The sequence below is a fragment of the Prionailurus viverrinus genome, chromosome D1, assembly GCF_022837055.1.
Source record: "Prionailurus viverrinus isolate Anna chromosome D1, UM_Priviv_1.0, whole genome shotgun sequence".
Taxonomy (NCBI): Eukaryota; Metazoa; Chordata; class Mammalia; order Carnivora; family Felidae; genus Prionailurus; species Prionailurus viverrinus.
In genome coordinates, this window is record NC_062570.1 from 59834053 (window position 1) to 59858913 (window position 24861).

General features: G+C 43.2%; 1 protein-coding gene across 8 annotated transcripts in view; it reads left to right on the forward strand.

Moving 5' to 3' along the window:
• NUMA1 (nuclear mitotic apparatus protein 1) overlaps positions 1-24861 on the forward strand; it is an 83638-nt gene that overhangs the window by 8845 nt on the left and 49932 nt on the right. The window contains exon 1 of one of the 8 annotated variants that reach the window (XM_047879109.1): positions 976-1207. The exons of 1 other annotated variant lie outside the window; for it this stretch is intronic. The gene's annotated coding sequence lies outside the window, so the exon portion shown is untranslated. Of the gene's footprint in view, positions 1-975; positions 1208-22693; positions 22829-22978; positions 23175-23470; positions 23666-24861 lie in introns of those variants that run through there. 6 more of the 8 variants (XM_047879112.1, XM_047879110.1, XM_047879117.1 and 3 more) reach the window with 6 other exon arrangements.

Genomic DNA, 24861 nt, shown 5'->3' on the forward strand with positions numbered 1-24861 from the left:
TATCATGAAAAATGAATTTCCTCTTCAGATTTAGAGTGCTGTATCTTCTATGGTGTTTGTACTACTGGGAAGCGTTTAGAGCTCTTGCTTTGGCTTCAGAGGTGATGCCCAGGATTTTGCCAGCTGCCTAACCTTGGAAAAGTTCACTTGCAAGTTAGAAAGACTATTAATAACTATTTAATAAGTTATTGTGATGCTCAAAGTGAAGAACTGCATAAATACTTGAATCAAAATATTTGAATGCCTTGGGGCGCCTGGGTGGCTCGGTAGGTTAAGCATCCAGCTTTGGCTGAGGTCATGATCTCCCAGTTCGTGAGTTCGAGCCCCTCATTGGGCTCTCTACTGTCCGCACAGAGCCCACACATCTTCTGTCTTCCTCTTTCTCTGTCCCTCCCTCTCTTTCTCAGTCTCTCTCAAAAATAAATAAACATTAAAAAAATAAAATAATTAAAAAAATAATAAAATATTTGAATGCCTTTAGGTGGGGACAACACTCCATAGTTCTGCCATATGCTCCACTGGAGAATCCATTTCTTTTACCTGCCTGACTCAGGTATTTGAATTTACCACTGCTGGATAACTCAAGGCATGGGAATGAGAAATAGAGTCTTATGCAGAGAGAAGTGGGAAGACTGGCTTGATTAGTTCAGAGTGTATGCTGTGGAATAGTGGGAAGTAAGGTTGAATAAATGACTTGAGGCCATATAATGGAGGGCTTTGAAAATGAAGCCAAATAATTTAGATATAATGCTTTAGACAGAAGAAAGCCATGGAAGGTTTTTGAGGAGAAACACACTTGGAAATTAGTGATATGGAGCCTCCTGAGGAAGGACTTCTCTTGGTTTGGAGACCAGAATCCTAATAGGGCCTTCCCAGTGCTGACCAAGGCGTGGGGGTGGGGGTAGGGGTGTGGTGTGGTTTGGCAATCTTGCCACAGGAGGCCAGAATTTCTGCCCCAGTGACTCTTCCTGCTCTGCCACTGACTCACCCCATTGACCTAGGCTGCGTGGCTTCCCTTCCGTTTGCTGTCTGATCTACAGAATGTTGGGGCTGCCCAAGATGATATGAAGCTGAGCTGACCAACAGTGGGTGGGATGGGAGAATGAACAAGCATTCCTGCCCCTTTGCCCCTTCCCTGGGTAGAGGCTAATTCTAAGCCAGTCTGCCAGGGATCTTGTCCAGGCCTGGGGAAGCTGTCCACCAGGAGGTAAGTTCAAGATGGTTTCTGTCCTTTCTCTGCTTTTTCGTAGATCAGCCTTTTCCTGAACAGAAGCTTTATTATTTTCTTTTTCTCTGATTCATGTTCTTCATAGTGACCTTTCAATTACTTGAAGCACATGGGTTACTGCAGGAGGTAGGAAGAGAGTTTTTTGTTTGTTTGTTTAAGTATTTTGGGGAGAGCGCAAGTGGAGGAGGGGCAAAGAGGGGAATGGAGGATCTGAAGCGGGCTCTGCACTGACAGGCTGACACCAGGGAGCCCGATGTGGGGCTCAGACTCACTAACCTTGAGATCATGACCTGAGCTAAAGTCGGATGCTCAACCTACTGAGCCACCCAGGGAGAGAGGTTTAATAAACATATATTCTTGCTTTGGGGGGGAAGTGATCATAGGTTTCCCTTTATCCAGAACTCTTGTGAACTACATACTAAACAATGACTTATACCTGTAGGGGCGATTATAGAGAGATAACTGGTGTTAAGCTGATCTTTCTCAGCTACTGAGTTTCAGAACCATTCTGGTGTGCTTTAGTGTCTCAAGTTATTTCCTTTCCCTTTGAAAGACAGCAGTGAGGAACACGGAAATGGGAGGAATATGGATTAGGATATGTTTGTGGATTATGCTAGAAGTCAGAGTGACTGGGTTGCTAGTCCTGACTGTTGCTGACCAGGTGTGTGACCAGGGACAAATTACGTAACCTCTGGACTGAAGTTTTTTCATATGTAAACATAAACAGTTTGGATTATATGATACGGAAGATTTCTTCCAGGGCCAAAATTTATGACTACGTAATGTGTGATTGTAAAGTAACATAGGGTGGCATAGTTGGTTAAGCATCTGACTTCAGCTCAGGTCATGATCTCGTGGTTTGTGGGTTCAAGCCCCGTGTTGGGCTCTGTGCTGACTGCTCAGAGCCTGGAGTCTGTTTAGGATTCTGTCTCTCGCTCTCTCTGCCCCTCCCCCATTTGTGCACGTGCGTGCGCTCTCTCTCAAAAATAAATAAACAGTAGGGACACCTGGGTGGCTCTGTCGGTTAAGCATCCGACTCTTGGTTTAGGTTCAGGTCATGATCTCACGATTTCATGAGTTTGAGCCACGCACTGGGCTCTGTGCTGGCAGTGCAGAGCCTGCTTGGGATTCTCTCTCCCGCATTCTGTGCCCCTCCCCCACTCACGCTGTCTCTGTCTCTCTCAAAATAAATAACCTAAAAAAATAAACAGTAAAGTAATGTAATAGCTTAACACGTGACATATATTGCACATATCTTCTTTGTTGTAGTTGTAGGACACTTAACAGTATTTGTAAGTTTGTCCTCTTCAAAGTAATTGTGTTCTCAGACTTTATATTTATTCTGGTGATGCTGCCAATGCTCAGAATATTTTTGGCTTCTAAGCCAATCTTTTGAATGTCCTCAGAAGTAGCAAATCTTCACTGAACCTTGCTTGGTGGGTTCACAGCCAAAAGATACTATAAGCCAAAGAGTCAAGCAAGGCAGTACATTTTTTGGTGAAAAATGAGGTATGACTGCAAAACAGTAAGATTTAATTTTTGTGTGTCTCACAGAGTAGACTTTAAAGTCAGTTTCCAAAAGAGTGTTTCATATATATTTTGAGCAATGATTATATTGTTAGAATAAGTAAATAACTTCCTACAGAGACTATTTTGACTGCAGTTTTCATTTGATTTAATAAGATTGGAAATTTTGTTTAAAAAGGTGTCACTTAATTTTTTTTTTTATTTTTGTTAATTTTTATTTATTTATTTATTTTGAGAGTGCGAGCTTGAGCCAGGGAGGGGTAGAGAGAGGGGAAGAGAAAGAATCCCAAGCAAGCTCTGTGTTGTTAGAGCGGAGCCTGATGTGGGGCTTGAACTTACGAGCCCTGAGATCATGACCTGAGCAGAAATTAAGAGTTAGGTGCTTAACCCACTGAGCCACACAGGTGCCCTGTCGTTTTTTTTTTTTTTTTTTTTAATGAAAAAAAAATTTTTTTTAAATGTTTACTCTTGAGAGGGCCAGACGGAGAGAGGGAGACACAGAATCTGAAGCAGGCTCCAGACTCTGAGCTGAAGCACAGAGCCCAACGTGGGGCTCAAACTCAAAAACGCAAGATCATGACCTGACCTAAAGTGAGACACTTAACTGACTGAGCCACCTAGGCGCCCTTTCTTTTTTTTTTTTTTTTAAGTTTTAATCATTTATTTTTTTTTATTTTTTATTTAAAAAAAAATTTTTTTTTCAACTTTTTTTTATTTATTTTTGGGACAGAGAGAGACAGAACATGAGCAGGGGAGGGACAGAGAGAGAGGGAGACACAGAATCGGAAACAGGCTCCAGGCTCTGAGCCATCAGCCCAGAGCCTGATGCGGGGCTCGAACTCCCAGACCGTGAGATCGTGACCTGGCCGAAGTCGGACGCTCAACCGACTGTGCCACCCAGGCGCCCCTTTAATCATTTATTTTTGAGAGAGAGAGAGAAAGTGAGCTCAAGCACAGGAGGGGCAGAGAGAGAGAGAGAGAGAGAGAGAAAGAATCCCAAACAGGCTCCATGCTGTCAGTGCAGAGCCTGATGCGGGGCTTGAGCTCACAACTGCAAGATCATGTCCTGAGCCGAAATCAAGAGTCAGACACTTAACCGACTGAGCCACCCAGGTGTCCCTGTCACTTCCTTTATACTCACTGTGCATATATGCTTGCTTCTAGGTCAAGGTGACTAGATAGTGTGAGAAAATTAGCCTTTCTCGTGTAATTCTCCCAAATCACAAATGTATTGGGGGCCAGAAAGGATTGGAACATGCCGCTGTAGGACACTGTAGCTGAGGAGCCATTGCAGTCCCATCTCCAGAATCAGTCACAAGTTCTTCAGACTGTAGCACCCTCTGCTCACCAGTATGTCAGAATCCATCAGGTGGTGTGGTAGAGTGGAAGCAGATAGTATTTTTCTAGGAAAAATGATAGATCAGGCTACTCCATTGATCTTTATTTTTTATTTTTTTGGTCAGCATTTGGGTTTGAGAAAGGGTGAGGATAGGCAGGGGGATGGGAAGAGGGAAAGCAGCCTATCTTGAACTGATTTCAATTAGGCTGATTGATTGAAGGCCTGGAATCTTGTTGGTGGTTTTGTTGATAACCAGTCAGTAAATTAAGGTGTTAGGCAGCGGGGTCAACAAAACATTCTGTCGCTGTATGATCATTTGCAATTCTCTTTCTTTTTAATGTATGTATATGTTTTTATTTTTTTAATTTTTTATTAAAAAAATTTTTTTTAATGTTTTCATTTTTGAGAGACAGAGACTGGGCGTGAGTGGGAGAGGGGCAGAGAGGGAGACACAGAATTGGAAGCAGGCTCCAGGCTTTGAGCTGTCAGCACGGAGCCCGATGTGGGACTCAAACCCATGAACCGTGAGATCATGACCTGAGCCAAAGGCAGATGTTCAACCGACTATGTCACCCAGGCACCCCTATATTTTTTTATTTTGAAAGAGAGAGAGACAGAGAGACAGAACAGGTGGGGGAGGGACAGAGAGAGAGGGAACAGAGAATCCAAAGCAGTCTCTGTGCTGATAGCAGAGAGCCCAGTGCACGGCTCAAACTCATGGAACCGTGAGATTGTGACCTGAGCCGAAGTCGAACACTCAACTGACTGAGCCACCCAGGTGCCCCTGTAATTCTTTTTTACTCTAGGCCTTGTTTTCCTCATTTTGATATTGAAAAATATACACGCTAAGAGTTCTAGATCTGAAAACAGGTAAGCCTAAGGAAATTTGAGCTGGGAAAGTATCTACTTGTTCTAAGTTGCTTGACTTTTGGATTAGGGGTAGGAGTGGAATTCCTTTTTAGCCCCTAAGTTACAGTGATTTTACTCTCTACCTGCAGTCATAGCTGAGTGATCAAACATCAAGTAGCTGTTTAATGGGAAGCAGGCACTAGGAGCTTTCTCCTGAAAAACAATCACAGGACACGCTGGTCTGGGAGAAGTCATTGCCTGGTAGGACCTATTGTTTGAAAGAGGTGGGGGTGAATTTCATCAAAATGGACAGTGTGGATGTCGTGATTTAGGAGATTTAGAGACTTTGTTCCCTGCTGTGGTTAATTTCAAGCCTATCTTTAAAGGGATTCTCTTAATGATTGGTGCAATGGGATTCATTTAGAGAAGAAGCCCCAGGTAACCACAATTAGAGTTGAATGGCCAAGAGTAGAGCCATTTGCTGGACAGAAAGTGCCCTAATCAGTTGCTTTTTGACACTGACATCCTATAGAGACCCCAAGGAGAGAATAGGCTGTTTGGTGAGCTCACTAGGCACTAGGCTGGGAGATTTGGGCTCTAAACAGAGGAGGAGGTGACCTGAAGAATCCACACTTCTTAATCTCCCTATTTCTCTTCTTTCCTTTAGTGCCCTTTAGTTTTAATTAAGATTGTGTAAACACAGTCAGCTTGCCAGTCCCCTTAAAGTGGCAGGCCCATGACATTTTTGGCTGTTCACTCACGCAAGGTATGTGACTTTAAATTGGAGAGATTGTCCTCTTTGACAGTTTGGCTTCACTGGCCTGCTTCACTGAAAGAATCCATTAGATTAGGGCCAGTAGGCTGTCATTCAGTCAGGCAACATTATTTGGCACCTACTGTGTGCAAGCATTGTGCTGAAATGGAGCTGGATGAGATGATTTCTGCTCTCTAGAAACTTAGTCAAGTGAAACATATTTGCAGCTAGTGTAGACCCAAAGAGGAATGGAATAAAATGTGCAGAAGAACAAGAAATATTGGGATATATGGAGGAAAGAACAGTTGTTTTTGAATTGGGGGAACAAGGAGAGCATCTGAAGAGAGAAGGCATTTGAACCAGCTTATAAAAGATGAACTTGGACTTCAGTAGGTTTGGAAGAAAGCATTTTGAAGGAGGTTACACATGGGCAAAGGCACAGAGCTTGGAAAATGCCTGGCATGTTTGGGAAATGTGTTCTTGAGATAGAAGATATTTTAATTAATTATTTTTAGTAGTCTCTATATCCAATGTGGGGCTCAATGTCATGACCCCACGATCAGGAGTCACATGCTGTTCCAACTGAGCCAGGCAGTCACCCCCTGAATGTTTATGATGTGAGGAAGAACACAATCCAATCCATGTTATTTAGGTCTTGGTCTGTTTTCTTTAAGTGTAAGGTCTTAGATCTTAGGGTTGAGAAGGTGATGGTTCTGGGTCTAGAGTATAAATAAGGTTTGTAGGCATCTCAATATTACTCGATTTCCCAGTTACATTTACTAAGGCAGCTCCAGAAGCAAGAAGGCAGGAAATGGTAAGCAATGTACCTTTATTTATTTTTTTAAAGTGTATTTATTTATTTTTAGAGAGAGCGTGAACGAGCAGGGGAGGGGCAGAGAGAGAGAGGGAGAGAGGATCCCAAGCGTGCTCCATGCTGTCAGTGCAGAGCCTGACATGGGGCTCAATCCCATGCACCGTGAGATCATGACCTGAGCCAAAATCAATAGACACTTAACCTACTGAGCCCCGCAGGCATCCCAGCAGTGTGCCTTTAGACTGAGCTTCTCCACACCCCCAGATGGTTTTCTTAGGCATGTACATTATGCAGTCTTCCTACTAGTGAGTTGCTTACTTCGTTGTTGTTGTTGTTGTTGTTGTTGTTGTTTTGGGGGGAGGGGAGTTCCTTACTTCTGCTAATCCTGAGCTTTTGATTCTACAGCAGAAACCAAAAACATTTATTGAATCTGATTGAAAAGTAGTGTATATTCATTATAGGAAACAGGAAAAATACAGGTAAGTATAAAGAAGAAACCTAATGTATAGTTTTATTTAGTATTTCCTTTCAATGTTTTGTACCTATGCATATTTCTGTTTTGCATAGTCCAGTGTCATATACTACCTATAATTTTGTATTCTGCTTTTTTCCCAGTTACCATTATTTTCATTGTGTAAATTCATATGAATTTAAAATGCGGCTGAAACTATAAATATTCCTAATGACTGTATAGTAGTCTATCATACAGGATTTGTATAGTGCTTTCAGTTTTTTCTATTTTAAACAGTATTGTAATACTTTTTTTAAATAAAATTTTTAAGCATTTATCTTGAGAGAGGCAGTGTGAGCTGGGGAGGGGCAGAGAGAGAGGGAGGGAGGGAGGGAGGGAGAGAGAGAGGAGGAGAGAATCCCAAGCAGGCTCTGCAGGGCCAGTGCTTGAACCCACAAACTGTGAGATCATGATCTGAGCCAAAACCAAGAGTCTGATGCTCAAGCAACTGAGCCACCCAGGTTCCCCTGAATATGAACATCTTTTAGGCTTTTAACATATATTGCCAAATTCCTTTCTAGAGAATCACTTAAAGCTCACTTGCATGAGGAAAATATAATATTCTTTCTTTGATAATTTTCCACTCAAAGTACTAGGTTAAGTTAACTTCCCTGAAGGGTATGATAATTTCTTTGCCATTATTATATAAAACCAAAATTTGGGAGAGGATGGAAGGAGAAAGCATGTGTGTGTGTTGGGGGGTGGTCACTGTTATGAAGCCCTATTTGCTGACGTGACTTCTAGAAATGGAAAAGGAGACAAGTTACTCTTAATTCTCCATTTATAAAATTGGGGTGATAGCACCTTCCCCTTCTGTACTACAGAAATTGGATGACCTAAAATTTCTCATAGAAATGCTTTAATTTCATGCCTCAGATCTTCAGAAGGGTAGACTCTGAAGGAGAGAATTGGTCTTCCTTTCCCACAAAGGTCATGACCCTAGCTCTTAACGGTTGGCTAGACATTCTAGAAATGCTTAGCTGCTTCATAGTGAATCTTCTGCAAGCAAAAGAGAAGGACAGACACCTGTGTCGTGTTGTGTTGGAGGGACTTTGTTGGGGATATTCAGCAGAGATGAGGGAGCTTACTTTAATTTCATACTATTATTGTAGTGTGTGAGTGAGAGCTGCATTGCTCATCAGGATCACTGAAGGACGTTAGGAACCCGGTCTGTTTCCCATTAGTTGAAATCAAAGAGAAAAAGAAGATGAAGAATAGCACATTGGAAACTCATTAGAGTCATACTCAACCCAGAAGTAGGGGGATGTCTTTTGACCTCATTTGAGCGTTCTGTTTTATTTTTTAATATATGTATATTTTTAATTTTAGAGGGCACATGTGAGCTGGGAAGAGGGGCAGAGGGAGAGAGAACCTCAAGCAGGCTCCAGGTTCAGCGCAGAGGCCAGGGCGGGGCTCGATCCCACAACCCTAGGATCATGACCTGAGCTGAAATCAAGACTCGGATACTCAACTGACTGAGCCACCCACGTGTCCTTTGAGTGTTTTAGACTTGTTTCTTCAATATTACATACCAGACCTATTTTTGCATATAAATTTCATTTAAAATCAGTCTAACGTAGCCATACTCTGGTCAGTTGGATAAGAATTAAATCCATTAAGAAACTGCTCTTTAGATGTTAAATGTGAATTATTTTATTTAGGCCCAGGTAGTAAATATTTCAGGCTTTGCAGGCTGTGTAGTTGCAACTACAGTTGACCCTTGAAAAACATGGGTTTGAATTGCATGGGTCCCCTTTTATGTGGATTTTTTCAATAAATACGGTACAGTACTGTAAATGTGTTATCTCTCCCTTATGATTTTTCTCAGTAACGTTTTCTTTTTTCTAGCTTTATTGTTCGATTACAGTATTAATACTTACAACTTGAAAGAGACGTGTTAATCATTTGTTTATGTTATTAGTAAGGCTTCCAGTCAACAGTAGGCTATTAGTAGTTGAGTTTTTGGGATGTCAGAAGTTATACGTGGATTTTCAACCGCATGGGGTGGTGGGGGTGGGGTGGTGGGGGTGGAGCGGTTTGGTGCCCCAACCTTTACATTGTTCAAGGGTCTGCTCTACTTACCTCTGCAGATCATAGTTTGTTGACCTTTGGGTAGTGGGAAATATATAAGAAGGCCTAGCCATCCAAAAACTGTAGCATTTTTCTCAAGCTTTTAAAGGTGTGAGGAAATAGGGGCACCTGGGTGGCTCAGTCGAGCATCTGACTTTGCCTCAGGTCACAATCTTCCAGATTGTGGGTTCGAGCCCCATGTAGGGCTCTGTGCTGACAGCTCACAGCTTGGATCCTGCTTCGGATTCTGTGTCTCCCTCTCTCTCTGCCCCTCTCACACTTGCGCATGCACTCTCTCTCTCTCTCTCTCTCTCTCAGAAGTAAACATGAAAAAGTATGAGGAGTCCATTATATATTAAAATGGAAACATGTCAGATTTTTAATTGAAAAAGGAAAGTTGCAGAACAAATTATAACAGTATGATCACAGGTATGTAGATCAAACACATTCACACTCTTTGTTTTTTTATTTACATATATGTACATGTACATATACACATATGTCTTTATACATACACACGTGTACAGAAAAGTCTGAAAGGTTACAACAGATTTGTAACAGTGGTCACTCCAAGGAGGGAAGTGCCATTGGTAAATGTGGGTTAAGGTTTGGTGAATGGGGAGTTTTACATTTTACTCCGTATACTTCCATATTACAATATTTCATAGTCGATAATGTGTTCTTTCTCCTTCCTACTTGTTTGAATAGCTGGTGGGCCTATCTCCACTGGCCAGGGTCAGGAGTGTGACAGACTAGGACTAATTTCCCAGCTCTGCCACGTCAGTTGAGTGGGAAGCAGCTGCTGAGACTAGAACAAGGAGCACATGTATGGGGGTGGGGGGGGCAGAATGTGCAGGTGGCTGGGAGAGGCAGCCAAGACAGGCCAATTCTAATTTACCAACAGTAAGTATCACATGTCATGTCTTGACATTCTCCAAGTTGCTTTGCCTTCCTTTATCACACTGGGCCCTGAGGAAAATTCTATGAGCAAGTAAGGCAGGGATGATGATAGGAAAGGAAGCAATCAAAACATTGGACAACAAGGAAGTGGGGATAGAAAAATTTTTCTTTTTGTAAAAGAATGTAAAGAATTAAAGAATATTTTTAAAGAATTTAGAAAGAAATATGTACAAGGATATGCATTATGGCATTGTTTAACATGGTAACAGATTGAAAATAGTCATGTCTATCAATTGAAAAATATGTGAACATGTTATGTTATATCCTTTATACGGACTGTTATTATACAGCTTTTTGAAAGTGTGAGTTGAAATTTTATTTATTCACATGGGTGGGGGGATGTTCCTGATAAGTTATTAAGTGAGAAAAACAAGTTGCAGAGCAATGTTAAAGTATAAACCTAGTTTTTTAAAAATAGAGAAAAATAAAAAAATCCTCTTAAATATAAAAATATATTTGTGCTTATGTGTTTCAGGGCATGGAAAAATCTGTTAACATTTCTTATGGGAGGGCCTGGAGGGGAACAAAAAGGGGCTGAGAGATTATGGATTTGTGGGTTTTGGTTTTTTTTGTTTTGTTTTGCTTTTTGAGAGAGCACAAGTGGGGAGAAGGGCAGAGGGAGAGAGAGAGAAAGAATCTTGAGCAGAAATAGGGGCGCCTGGGTGGCTTAGTCAGTTAAGCCTACGACGTCAGCTCAGGTCAGAGCCTGGAGCCTGCTTCGGATTCTGTGTCTCCCTCTCTCTCTGCCCCTCCCCTGCTTGTGCTCTGTCTTTCTTTCTCTGTCTCAAAAATAAATAAGCATTAAAAAAAAAATTTTTTTTTAAAAAAGCAGAAATAAAAGAAGCAGAGAAGAGGGAGCATCTCTTAAGAATTCTTAAGAGAATCTGGGCACTTGGGTGGCTCAGTTGGTTGTCTGACTTTGGCTCAGGTCATGATCTCACAGTTTGCGGGTTTGAGCCTCACATAGGGCTCTCTGCTGTCAGTATGGAGCCTGCTTTGGATCCACTGCCCCCTGCCCCGCCCCCCCCACCCCTCTTTCATGCACCACTTGTTCTCTCTCTCTCTCTCTCTCTCTCTGTCTCTCAAAATAAATAAACTTTTTTTTAAAAAGTGTCTTTGTGGGGCGCCTGGGTGGCTCAGTTGGTTAGGTGTCCGACTTCGGCTCAGGTCATGATCTCGCGGTCTGTGAGTTCGAGCCCCACGTCAGGCTCTGTGTTGACTGCTCAGAGCCTGGAGCCTGTTTCAGATTCTGTGTCTCCCTCTCTCTCTGACCCTCCCCCGTTCATGCTCTGTCTCTCTCTGTCTCAAAAATAAATAAACGTTAAAAAAAAAAAGTGTCTTTGCAGAGCAGAAGTTTAAATAAAACAACAACAAAGAATTAAGGGAATCCACACTGGGCATGGAGTCCAGTGCAGGGCATGATCTCACAATGGTGCGATCATGACCTGAGCCAAAATCAAGAGTTGGCAACTCAACTGACTAAGCCACCAGGCACCCCTGTATTTTATTTATTTTTAAATGCTTTGCTGCTGTTTTTACATTTTAACACCCTGAAATTAGAATGCATTTATAATTGGTGACATCTTTCAATTGTTGGCTATTTTTTTCACATTTTCATTTTCTCTGAAATTGAGATATCTTACTATTGATAGTATAGTTCCACTTTCCTTTTAAAAAAAATTTTTTTTAATGTTTATTTTTGAGAGAGAGGGAGGGAGAGAAAACAGTAGGGGAGGGGCAGAGAGAAAGAGAGGGAGGCACAGAGTCTGAAGCAGGCTCCAAGTTCTGAGCTATCAGCACAGAGCCTGACTTGGGGCTTGAATTCATGAACCAAGAGATTATGACCTGAGCCGAAGTTGGACGCTTAACCAACTGAGCCAGCCATCCAGGTGCCCCTGATGGTTCCACTTTTCAATGCCAATTTTTTTTTTTTTTTTTTTTTTTTCCCGTTAACTGTAATCTTGGCCCCTTTCTGGGCTTCTCTTGCTCCTAACCTCATCAGAATCACATCACCTAGACATTATGGGTGGTAGGGACAAGTGAGTGAACATATTATTTGAGTGTGCAAGGATTTTGTGCATCCTTACTTAACTGATACATGTCCTACACGTACCTGCTGCTTGAGAAGCCAGGTAAATATATATGTAGCCCTGAGGCATCCAACTTAGTGCTCCTGATTTTGATTAGTCTGTCTTAATTTTGCTTAATGGTTTAAAAAAAAATTTTTTTTTAATATTTATTTTTTGAGAGAGTGTGAGTGGGGAAGGGGATACAGAATCTGAAGCAGGCTCCAGGCTGTCAGCACAGAGCCTGACGCAGGGCTCAAACCCACCAGCTGTGAGATCATGACCTGAGCTGAAGTCAGACGCCCAACCCACTGAGCCACCCAGGTGTCCCCTGTCTGTTGTTTTTTTAATTAAAGTGTAACATACATACAGAAAAATGCATAAAGTAATGTAGCTCATGAGTTTTCACAAAGTGAACACGTAACTAGTGTTGTTTTAAGAAACATTACCAGCATCCCATTAGCCCTTTCTAGTTACCATCTGTTTTCTTCTTAAATGCAATGAAAGTGTACATAGGGATGGTGACACTCTGTTGGTTCACAGGTGGGTGTGTGGCTCATGGTTATCTTGGGGTCGAATCTGCTGGAAAGAGCTTCAGGTTTGGAGCCAGAAGATCAGAGTTGCATTGTGGTCCTGTTATTTTGTAGTTGTGTGACCTTAGGCAAAGTACTGTTCTGAACTTCATTCCTCTTTGATAAAATGAAAACGGTGTTTACTTTGCAGAGCTGTTGTGAGGATCATGTGAAATACTTTATAGATGGGACACACTGTCAGTGTTAAAAAGCCGTATACAAATGCTAGTCATTTTTTAGTAAGGGAGGTAGAATCCCAAGCAGGAGATGATGTGAACCTAATGTAAGGAGAGAAAATGAAGAAGTTTGATCACAAAATCCATTCTCTTAACCACCTGTATTGCCTTCCTTTTAAATTGATATTGGTGTGGTCCTTGACTTTCTGTTAAAATTTCCTCAAATGAAAATAATATAAAGGGTCTAAAAGGAATCCCCAGAGATTTGGAATTTCACCCAGTCTGTCACTTGCTGTCAATGTGGGTGCCCCCAGAGCTGTGCAAGGCAGAGACTTTGGCAGAAGATTAATACGTTACAGTAGCAAATGTATGCATTACCTCTTTACAGGCCTAATAAGCAAGCCCTCTTCTGATTATGTCACACTGTTCTAAAGGTGACCCAAATCTGTATCTCTAGCCCCAAATCATATTTTTCACCAGCTACTGTATTTTCCTAATCGTATGTCCAGTAGATACCTCATGTCTAAATCCAAATTTTCAAGTCACCTGCCAGATAGCATGATGGTTTAGATTATGAACTTTGGAGTGAAATAGACCTGGGTTTGAATTTTTTTTTTAAGTTTATTTATTTTTGAGAGAGAGTGTGTGCAAAAAGGGGAGGGACAGAGAGAGAGGTAGACAGGATCTGAAGGGGGCTCTGTGCTGACAACAGAGATCCCAGTGTGGGGCTCAACCTTACAGCCCCTGAGATCATGACCTGAACCCTGAACCAAACTGACTCAGTTGGCTTAACCAACTGAGCCACCCAAGCGCCTGACCTGGGTTTGAATCTTAATTCTGCTACTCGTTAGCATCATGATCTTGGACAGGTTGTTTAACATCTTGAAACTTCTTGAAAGAGAAAAACATCTTGAAACATCTTGAAAGAGAGTATTAATAGCACTTGCCTGATAGGGTTGATACTAGTGCTCAATTAATGAAGTTACTGCTTTTGCATTCTTTTTGTTTTTGGCACACATGCTGATCTGCTCATTCAAGCTAGGAAATCAGAGGTGCTTCTAGAATTTTCCTTTTTCTTTGCTTTGCTTACAGTTGATTATCGGGGCCTGTCAAGTAGTTCTCAAACTGTTGCTTTTTTAAAATTTATTTTTATTTATTTTTAATTTTTTAAATTATTTTGAGTGAGAGAGACCACCCACAGGTGGGGGAGGGGCAGAGAGAGAGGGAGAGAGAATCCCAAGCAGGTGCCACACTGTCAGCACAGAGCCCGACTTGGGGCTCATTCCACGAACTGCAAGGTCATGACCTGAGCAGAAATCAAGAGTCGGGCACTTAACCAACTGAGCCACCCAGGTGCCCGTGCTTCCTCTTTTTTTTAATCACTGCTTTACTTCAGACATGTATCCCTACTTGCTTGGAACAAGCAGTGGTTTTGCTCTGCATTGTGCAAAGCTTAATAGAATTACAGAACAACAAAAAGAAAAAAAAGAATTACAGAACAGACTCAGGAACCAGGTGGAAGCAAAGGGGACAGGGCTCCAAACATCCTTTACTTCAAACCAACTACTTTTATCTGTATCTTGGGTTTTTTTTTTTTTTTTTTAAGTTTATTTTCGAGAGAGAAAGAGAGCAAGCAGAAGCAAGGGAGGAGCTGAGAGAGAGAGAGAGAGAGAGAATTTCAAGCAGACCCTGACTGTTAGCACAGAGTCTGACTCGGGGCTTGAACTCACCCAGGTATCCCTCTGTGTCTTGCGTTCTATATGAAGATTGAGTCTGGAGGCTTCACTTTTAAAATATATTTTGAAACCTTTCATTCATTTAAGAAATGCTTATCAAGTATGTTCTATGTGCCAGGCATTGTGCTGAGTTCTAAGAATTCAGTGGCAAGCACACCATCTGTGATTTCATGGAACATATGATGATAGGAGAAAGGAATTAATGAAATGCAAAAAGGCATAATTAGAAACTGAGTGCTGTGAAGGAAAGTACTATGGTGCTATGCATAGTAGGAACTTGACCTGGTATGGAACTGGGAACTAGGAACTAGGTGGTTAGGGAGAATTTACATGAGGGAAGTAACATTTGAGCTGAAATACGAAGGATAAGTTAGAATTAACTAGATGAAGAGGCAGGAAAAGAAAGCTTTGGGTAGAAGGAAGAGTGTGGACAACGCTAAACCATATGCAGATAGAACTTTCTAGTAATGGATTTTCAGACTCTAATAGCAGCTAGCATTCTCTGTGCTAGGTGTTGTGCTAAGCGCTTTACAAGTATTGTCTTAATTCCTTACAATGACCCTCTAAGAAAGTACTATCACTATTCCTATTTTACAGATGGGGAAACGGGACACAGAGAGGTTAAATAACCTGCCTAAGGTTGCACAGCTAATAAGCTCTGGAGCCAGGATTTTAATTAGGCAGTCTAACTCTAGACCCCATGCTCTTAGCTACTGTGCTATGTTGCCTTCCTCTTGTTTCTTACAATTCTAGCTTGTATGTCATACAGAGTGAAACATAGATCTGATCTGTTACTCCCATTTACTCTGTCTCTTTACAAACCTTGATCGTTTCCTATCACCTACAGGATAAAATCTGAATTCCTTAGTATGATGTAAGTGCCTCACAGTTTAGTACCACTTATCCTCATCTGCTACACCTTCCTAAAACCGCATGCCATTGCTCAAATGTAATAAGCTCTGTCTTTGCACATGCTGTTCTCTCTGCCTAGAATGCTCTTTTTTTCTTCTCTTTGGGTGAAACCCTACTCATCCTACTCATACTTTAAGTACTGGGCTTAAATGTTACTTCCTTGGTAAAACTTTTCTAATCATCCATCCCGAGTCGGGCCGTCACATGTCCTCTAAAACAGTAACTTCTGTGTTCCTGTTCTGATACCTTTTCAGTGAAACAGGAATCCTAGGTCTTTTCCTTCCCACACCTGTGTTCCTAAGAGCTCTGGGTCTACCCTTACAGTGCCCTTCAAGTAACACCATTCTTTTTCATTCCTGCTGCCCCTGCCCTGGCAGCAGCACTTTTATCTCTGCTGCTGCAATTGCTACCTCACTGTTCTGCCCCTGGACTCAATGTTATGCCAGATTCATCTTTTGAAAACGTGCACACAAGTAAGCCTTCTGCTCAGGACACTGCCTTTCTGGTGTGTCCCCTAGAAGTCTAGACTTCCCAGTGTTCTCTCACCTTCCTGTTGGTACTGTCCAAGTCTGTGTCCTTTCACCTTGTATTAAGGTGAGTTATAGGTATGTTTCTTTCTCCACAGGATTGTAAACCTGTCTAGTTCATGTTTGAGTCTCCAACACAGTATTTACAGGTGTTTATTTCATGGTTATGGTTGAATGTCCCTGATTAAATTTCATTAGTCCCAAATAAGGAGTAACCCATCTTATATATTTTGAAGAATTTGTATTGCAAATAGTATTTTTTTGTTTTGTTGTTTTTGTTTGTTTTAAAAATTTGGTCATAAAGTGGAGGGAGGATTTCAGTTTTAGGAAAATTGCTGGTGAGGAACTCTCATCCTTCACAATGATGCCAGATTGATGGGGATGTTGTTTTATCTAATGATGTTCAAGTTACTTAGCATCTTTAAAAATGGAGAAAATGACACCTAAGACTTGCCCATACCATGAGTTAGTTGTAGCAGAAACCATTTGATCAAGGAATGTGTAAGTGCTTTGTACACCTTAAGGATTATACTGATAAGAAAAGTATAAGTTGTAGTTGAGGTGTGCTGGAGAGAGCCCTGGTTTTAGAAGACTTGAGTTCTGGCTCTGCAACCTTGCAGGTTGACGTTGAAGCAGGTATTTTCTTCTATTCTCTAAAATTGGAATCAACCTGTTTGTTTCTTAGGGTTTTTCAGGGGCGGATTAATTAAGATGTGAGACATAGCCTTCCTTACATTTTTAAAGTCTGTTAAAATGTTAGGTTTGTTGTTGTTGTTGTTTTTAAATCATGGCCACGTTAGACACCATTCCCGTTTATTTTACTTACTAGGAGCATATTAACAAGTTTGGTTTTTGAGGCAATCTAGCATCCTATTTAGAAATCCAGCCCTTACTAATATTTGTGTTTGTTCATTTCTTTGGATATTAAAGGCATCCTGGTGTGATAGGAGAAGTAGATTTGGAACCAGAGAGACGGGATTCAGTGCTGTGTAGGAGGTGGAGACATGGAAGATAAAGCAGAGGGGGTGGGAGGAGAGGGGGAGGAGGGGAGAAGAGAGAGGTGTCATCTGAGTTTTTTAGTTACTTAAAGCCTATTTTAAACCAGATCCTGGGCAGAATCCTTATTCTCCAGCTGAAATCATAAGTTGTGTCAAATCAGCAGACCTTGCTCAGACATACAAATAGGTTGTAAAATTTCTGTCTCAGGCAGGAGATAGCAAATCTTCAGCAGAGTTGTCACATGTATTCCACTATGAATGTAGGTTGGGACTAGATGACCTTTAAGGTCTGTCAACTTTGAGATTCTGTGATTTGTTGACCAAGTATAGAAAGCTGTTTTTATTTAGGCGTTCTAGACCAATGTAATTATAAATTGCACTTTTGTCTGTGACTTTTATTTACAAAACCTTGTAAATACCTTGAGTATAGCTCCAATCAGCTTGTGCCCCATGCAAAATTGGTGCTACCAGTTTCCAAGGACCACCTTCTGTCATCTGAATTAGTAAAGCACCCACATGTGCCTTCCTTTGGAGTGGGACCCAGTAGGGTAAAAAACAAAATGCTTGTTTCTGGGGGATTTGCTTTTTTTTTTTTTTTTTTTTTTGCAAAGGAAGCCCTAACTGGTGAAGTTTTGAGCAGATTCTGAGATTAGTTCTGTTACAAAGATTTTTGTTGTTGTTCTTGTTGAGAATGGTGTCCTGCAGAAAGTATCATGGGAAATTTTTAGAGTGCTTTAGATATGATCTATCTAATACCAATAACCTTCTTTTATTGAGACCCAAGCTAGGGCAGTGACTGTCCTAAAGTCATAAATTTAGTAGGTAGTCTATTGGGAACTTAACCTCCAGGGGCTTCCAATACCAAATCTAGTGTGTTTTTACCACTGGTGTGGCTGTTTCCAGGAGTAGTTGCAAGTCTTTACGTTGAAACTGTTCCTCCTTCCGTTTCTCTTAGCTTTCTCATCATCAGTTCTGTGTTTGTGCACAAACATTGTGCTAGATATGTTGCCTGTAGGGACAGATCCGTTTACTTCTCTGTGACAATGAAACAGGGTGAACAGGTTCTTAGGTGTTTTGTAGAAAAGCCCTTCTTCAGGGAGAACCAAATAGGGCCTCTTGGATGTTATAATGAATCCTCTCCGGGTTTTGATTTGCCCTCTGCTTTTCTCTGGAAGTTACAGGCTTACCAACACTGCTTCATTACTCAGCACTACCCTCTGGAGAGGGAGGGTGAGGCTTGGTAAATAAGCTCGAGGTCAGGGTTCTGAAACAGCAGTCCTTCCCTCCAGCCAACGGTGCTTCCTCCAGCCTTCTTTCTCCGTGGTTTCTCACCCTAGAGATATGTCCAACATCCCTCCCAATAGAAAATTCTTCTGTTCTTGCCTCTTCAGAGTAGTTTTGGTCCTTTAATGTTTGTAAAGCTCTTGTATCTTCAGAAAAAAGCTCTTTAGTGGTTACTTTTAAGATTAGAACTGCTTTGAGGGGTGCCTGGGTGGCTCAGTCAGTTAAGTGTCCGACTTTGGCTCAGGTCATGATCTTGTGGTCTGTGAGTTTGAGCTCTGCGTTCGGCTCTGTGCTGGCAGAGAGGAGCCTGGAGCCTGCTTCGGATTCTGTGTCTCTCTCACTCTGCCCCTCCCTCCCACATGAGTGTGTGTGCACATGAGTGTGTGTGCACACGCGTGTGCACGCTCTCAAAAATAAAAACATTAAAAAATACTAAAGTTAGAAGTTTGATTGTTTTGATCAAAGAGTTGATTTTTATGAGGAGTTATAGAGGCACAAGGCTTCTTGGAGCCTCTGAGAATGTGCTATGTACTAGCTTTTATTTATTCATTCAATGATTGTTTATTTAAGAGCATTGGAGAATAATGTAGAGACCACAGAGACAATTTGCTACTTATGTGACTAAGTCACTTAATTCCTGAGACTCAGATTTCTTCATCTTTAAGATAGAAATAAAACCTACCTTATAGATTGTTGAGAGAACTAGATGAGATGACCATGTAAGAGGACGGGCTCTGGAGAAACCCATTTGGACTCAAATTTTGGCTCCGACACCTACCAACTGTGTGACCTTAGGCAAGTTATTTAATCTTTCTCAGTTTACTTTTCTGTAAAATAGAGATGGGTAATCATAGTATTTGTTATTGTGTCATTGGGTTATTGTGAGGATTAAGCAAAATAAAGCAGGGAAGTGTTTAGCATTGTGCCTGGTGCATACTAAGTGCTCATTAAGTGTTAGCTATTAATTACAACAGTAACAGCAAAAACAATAATGATAGTCTTTAGGTATTTATTATGCTAGGACATCAAGTGGCAGAGGAAAGACTAGAAGGCATTACATAGGGCAGTGGATCTATAAGAGCATTTGCCCTTGCCAACTTTCCTAGTGAGAGGGCCTGAAGGGACTGAGAGGCTCTCATTGGACCCTGGCCTATGGCTTCCTACAGTGAAGGCTTCTCTTCCAGGCTAGAAGGTTGAGATAGGAGGTTCAGAGGGACTTCAGAGGACAGTGAGAAGACCAGTCTGGCAGCGTGGAGCGTTTGGGTAAGGGCATAAGTAACTCTAGTAGAAGGTAAAACTGGGTCCAGGTCATGGAGGGCCATGGATGTCAGGTGAATTGTTTGTATTAGAGCCACCCTACCCTGGGTCATCTCAGGGGAATTGCTCTCTTGCGGTCTTTCCTTTAAGCTTTTTAAAATGGTAATATACATTAAAAACTGTAACGTTTACATTTTAAACAAAAATAATAAAACACCAATGCACCTGCCACCCAGCTCAGGAGATGTGATATTACTGGACCCTTTGAAACATCCTGTGTGCTCCATACCCATCACCAACCTCTACCTGAATGCTCTCCTGAATCTTGTGTTAGCCATGTATCATTTTTCTTCCTTCCTCTCTCCTTTCTTTTAAAAATGGTTTTACCATTTCTATCTTGGTCTTTTGAAGACACTGAACAGGGGCTGTGGAATCAGGCAGGAGCCATATGGCCTGCCTGTCGCCTGGCTAGGCCAGGAGGAGGGTGGGGACACAGGAGGGGAGTGGCAGCACTGTGGTGGGGGAGGGAGAGGCTGGAGAAACTGGCCCAGCTCCTTGGGCTGTCCTGAAGAGCAGGCCCGGAAGCTTGGCAATTTTGGTGGAGAGGTTCCAGAGGAGAGTTCAGCCCTCTGAGGCTGCACAGCTGGAAGCTGTTGCCTGGAGTTTAGAGCTGTGGAGTGGGAGGGGGGGTGAGAATCTCTTGTATTCTTTTGAGACACAGTATCAACTCTTCAGTGTGCTAGGGAGCTTCGGGTTAGCACAGTGCCACATGTGGCCAGGACAGTTTTAGCAGGCCTGCCTCCTATTTTCACCTCATACATATTCTGGAGTGTTGATTGTGCCAGTTATTAAATTATGTTTGCCACTTGGCTTTTCTATAAAAGCTTTGGATTTTGCTTTGGTTTGGCTTTCCTGGTCCTTCTTTGAATAAGAACTTTCCTTTCTACCAATAGCAATTGCCAACCACAGACTGCGAGCGATCCTGTGGGAATAAGTTACAGGGCTGGGAGAAGCAGGGTGATGGGAGTCTCTGCATCAGTGGGCCTTGGTCTGACCCCCACCACTCACCACAGTCATTCTCTGGTGCTGAGAAGGTTAAATTTGGAAAGCTATCATCCAGATGTATTTCAGTGGGATAGATAACATGGACCCCTAGTGTGCTAGATACTGTGGGGGATCATAGAGAGATGGAACTAGTTACGCTCTTGAGGAGTTTACATTCTAGATGTGAGGATAAGACTTCCATGCGTCTACGGTTAAGGCAGTACAAGTACCAAATGCAGAAGGTAGACACGTTTTTCTGATTACCAATGGAATACATGTTTATTAAAAATAAGTTCAAATATGAAAGAAACATACAGTGTAGAAAGTTCCTCATAGTCTGACTCCTCCTTAAGATAATCACTGATACCTGTTAAGGAATATTTGAGGTGTTGACATTTGAGCTGGACCTTAAAGTAAAATCCAGAGAGGCAGACTGATGGAAGGAAAGCAAGCATCCTAAGGATCCATGCTCCCACTCCAGGGAGGAGCACCCTTACTAGCTTCCCTGACAAAGAGCCAACTTCTGCATGGCCATCTTGGTTACAAGGTGCCAAAGTGCCCAGCTGGAATTAACCTTTGTTATGCACCACCTTGTGCCTTATGTGCTAGCCAGTGTGTGGGGCATCTTATAGATGTTATTGAATTAATTCTCATTATAACCTTTGTAAAGTAGATTTTTTTTCATGTATATTTTTGTTGTAAAATAGGTATCTTTATTTTTGTTTTATAAATAGGGATATGGAGGCTCAGAGGTTACCTGCCAGGGTCCTACAGCAGCAAGCGGTATAGAGTTCTGCTATTCGCTAGGCATGTGATCTTGGGCCAATTATTTCATCTCTGTGGCTCAGTCTCATCTGTAGAGTTGAGTGGTAACAGTATCTGCTTCACCAGGAGTTTTCAGATGAATGAGTTAATACACATTAGGCCAGTGGAACAGTGGGTGTGTGGCACATAGTATGCACTCAGTAAGCAGTAGCTATTTACTATACCTTGTTTTCTCTCTTCTTACATGATTTGTGTCATCTCCCCCACTTAAATCTATAGATGGCCTTGCTGTCCTCCCAGTCATCCCTCACACTTTTCTCTCCTTTACAGTTTCTCTCTCTGCTTCCAACCGTTGCCTTGTCTTCATCCTGTCTCTGCAGTGTCTCATTCCTCTTCTTTCCATTTTCCCTCATTTTACCCTCTTTTGTGGCCTTATCACCTGTCTCCTGTTGTGGTAGCCTCTGACCTGCCTCCCTGCTGTTAGCTTCATTCTTTTATATACCAGAATCATTTCTGAAAGTTCAGTTCTCATCGTATCACATCTCTGTGTTAAAAATAAACATTCACATCTTTATTCAGTTTCTTGGTTTCAAGTTCAAGATTCTTTAATTCTGACCCCACCTCACCCTTTAAGTCTGTTCCCAGACTACTTCCACAAGTCCTCTCTGCTCTTCCTTCCCCCCACCCTCCTCTATCTACTTCTGTCTGGGGAAATTTTACCTACCTGTTACAAGATCCAAATTGAAATATCACTTCGTTTTCTTAGTCTTTTTACCTACTCTTTTTAGAATTTTTATATTCTTTTGTGGGAGTTAGCACATACTGTCTTGAAATATAATTTTCAAGGCACATTCTTATTTTCTGTGTAATTATAACCTAGATCAGTGTAGAGGCTGGGTTTAATTCATATTTGTATACGCCCTCGATGTCCTATAGCAGTGCCTTGCACATAGTAGGTGCTTAATATTTTTGGTCTAAATAAAAGATGGGGGGGCGGTGTCCTCATAACTGCCTGGTGAGTTTCTCTTGGAGTCTTGGTGAGAGTCACTGTTCAGTGGGTGGAAATGCTGTGGTTTTGTTTTCTAAGAGTCCGACATCTTTTCTTACCCGCCATGGAGGAGAGGCAGAGCCTGTAGGCTCTGCCCATGGGTCCCAGTGCCTGTAACTGTGAAGGGGCTCCAGCCAGTGCCTGCCGTACTAGGTCCCGTGCCTTGGCCCCTCGGCCCCTCCCCACAAATGCTCAGCGGAACAGGGGATTAGGTTCTGGCAGCACAGCTGGGATTTTGGCGGCCATTCCACAGTCGACAATAGCACGCAGCCACCCGGACAGGACCGCGCAGGCCTGCACTCCAAGGCCACAATCTGCCTGGGCTTCTTGTTTGGGTGGCCGAGGGGGAGGAGCGGGCAGAGAGCGGAGTCCTGGCCTTGCCACGCAGAAGGTACGGGCTGGAGAGATTCCCTCTGGGAATGGGCTTGGGGGGGTGGCCTTGTCCCAGGGCAGGCGGCGCTCGCGAAAGGAGGCCGGCGCTTTGTGTGTGAGCGGCATGTGTGTGCTTAAAGACACAGCTGCCCCGCCCTGGAGCCGGCAGGAAGCAGCCCCGCGTGAAAGGGCCTGTGTCCTGCTCCCCCTCCAAAGCCTCTGTTCCCGGCTCTTCCTCCCTGCCCCGCGCGCCGCCAGGCAGGGGCTGAGCTAATCATCAGGGCAGTCCGTCGCTGGCCAGAGAGATGGACAGGCTGTCACTGCTGTGTTAAGAGAGCGAAGGGGGAGTGTCCGGGTGATACCAGGTTTGTCAGGCAGGCCACTGTGAGATGTGTTTTGTGTATTTATGCCACAGTTTGCCTTGGCTCTTGCCACTGTTGCCGTTCAGGATTTTTTTGTCTGCTGGCTCCTGCACCCCCCCTCCCCCCTCCCGTGCGTCCTAGTCTTTCGTTCGTGGGCCTAGCCTTCGCGGCCCCTCCTCTCCAGTGCGCCCCTCCTCTCCTTGCCCCCGACTGGCGCCCCTCCCCCCCCCTTCCCGAGAGTTCCCTGCTTTCGCTGTACTCCCAGATCACGGAAGCTTGCTGTGCCTTTAAAGAAAGCAGACTCCTGGCTGTGACGCACTTCTGGCTGTCAGCCAGGAAGATCGCTCCTGCCAGGCTGACTGAGAAGAAAACCAACAACTTTTCTTTTGTGTGTGGGGTTACTTTCCACTAGCCCCCCCTTCCTCCTCTCCTTTCAAGATTTAAATGCTAATGGCGGATTAAAACCTGTAGATACGTTTGGCTTTGGGAGTCTGGTAAGGCCCCCCCCTCCCCCTCCCCTGCACTGAGACTTTTTCTCCCTCCCTCTTTCTCTGGGTTTTTGTTCAAACATGGACGAGGGGGTGCGGTGGAGTCCCCCCCCCCCCCCCCTCCGCTTTCCTGCGCCATCCTTAAAGGGGAGGGAGAGGAGAGGGAGCGCAAGTAAACACTCAGAAACAGGCGCTGGGAGCAGAGCTTGCCAACATCCGGGAGTTGGCGCCTTTGAGAGCAAAGGGTTGCTTTCTTTCCCCCTCGCGTAGATAGATGTCAGCGTGTTTTTGTTAAGAGGGAGAAAGCGTGCGCCTGCACATTGAGCTGTAGAGACAGCTCAAGAGAGCTTCTCCGTTCCTGAGTGAGGCCTGGGTGTGTACGCAGTGGTGGGGAGTGAAAAAGGTTCATTTTGGCCGCGGGTAGCGACCAGGGTGTGTGAATACAGCAGTGGGGGCAGGTGCTGATGAACTGCTGAAGGGGGCTTGGGTTTGTATGTGCAGTATATGGCTATAGGCCCCAGGTCTGCTTCGTGATGGCAACCCTTTTGCCCACATCCTTCTGATCTGGACGTTGCAGAGCATGGGGGGGGGGGGGGGAGGGGCAGATATCAGTAAGCCACTTTTGAAGAAACCAGGGAAATCTTGGTTTCCCTTGCATTCCTTCTCTTGTTCCTCACCAGAGCTCTGGGCCAAATTCTAGGCTACATAGAAGGGTTGGTCTGTGTGAAGAGGGGGAGGCCTGAGTCCAGAGTGAGTCCCTTTTAGGGGACCCAGGAAATATACCCAGCAAGCTGGTTTGCCCTGATCTCAGGAATGCAGAGAAACCCTGTGGAGTTAGACAGGACAGCCTATCCTGGACACCACAGGAGTTGAAAAGGATTGTATTTTTTCCACCTGGGCTGCTCTTGGAGCCACTAGTCCTTAAGCCTTTTATGTCCTCCAGGCCAAGAGATGCACCAGCAAGATATTTCCTATTCTGTTCTTTATGATGAATTAGTTGATAGTGACATAGCTTGGCCTTTGCTGGCCCTCTCTGGGGTAACCTACCAGGTGAGGTCTGGGTGCTTGCTTGCCGGTGCCTCCTGACCTATTCCTCCCAGAGTTAGAGGAGGAGGACCTCCCTCAAGATCAGGGTGTTTACTCTTTGGATGTGGGGGTTATTCGATGGTGGGATATCTCTTAGAAAGGTGTACAGAGCATGG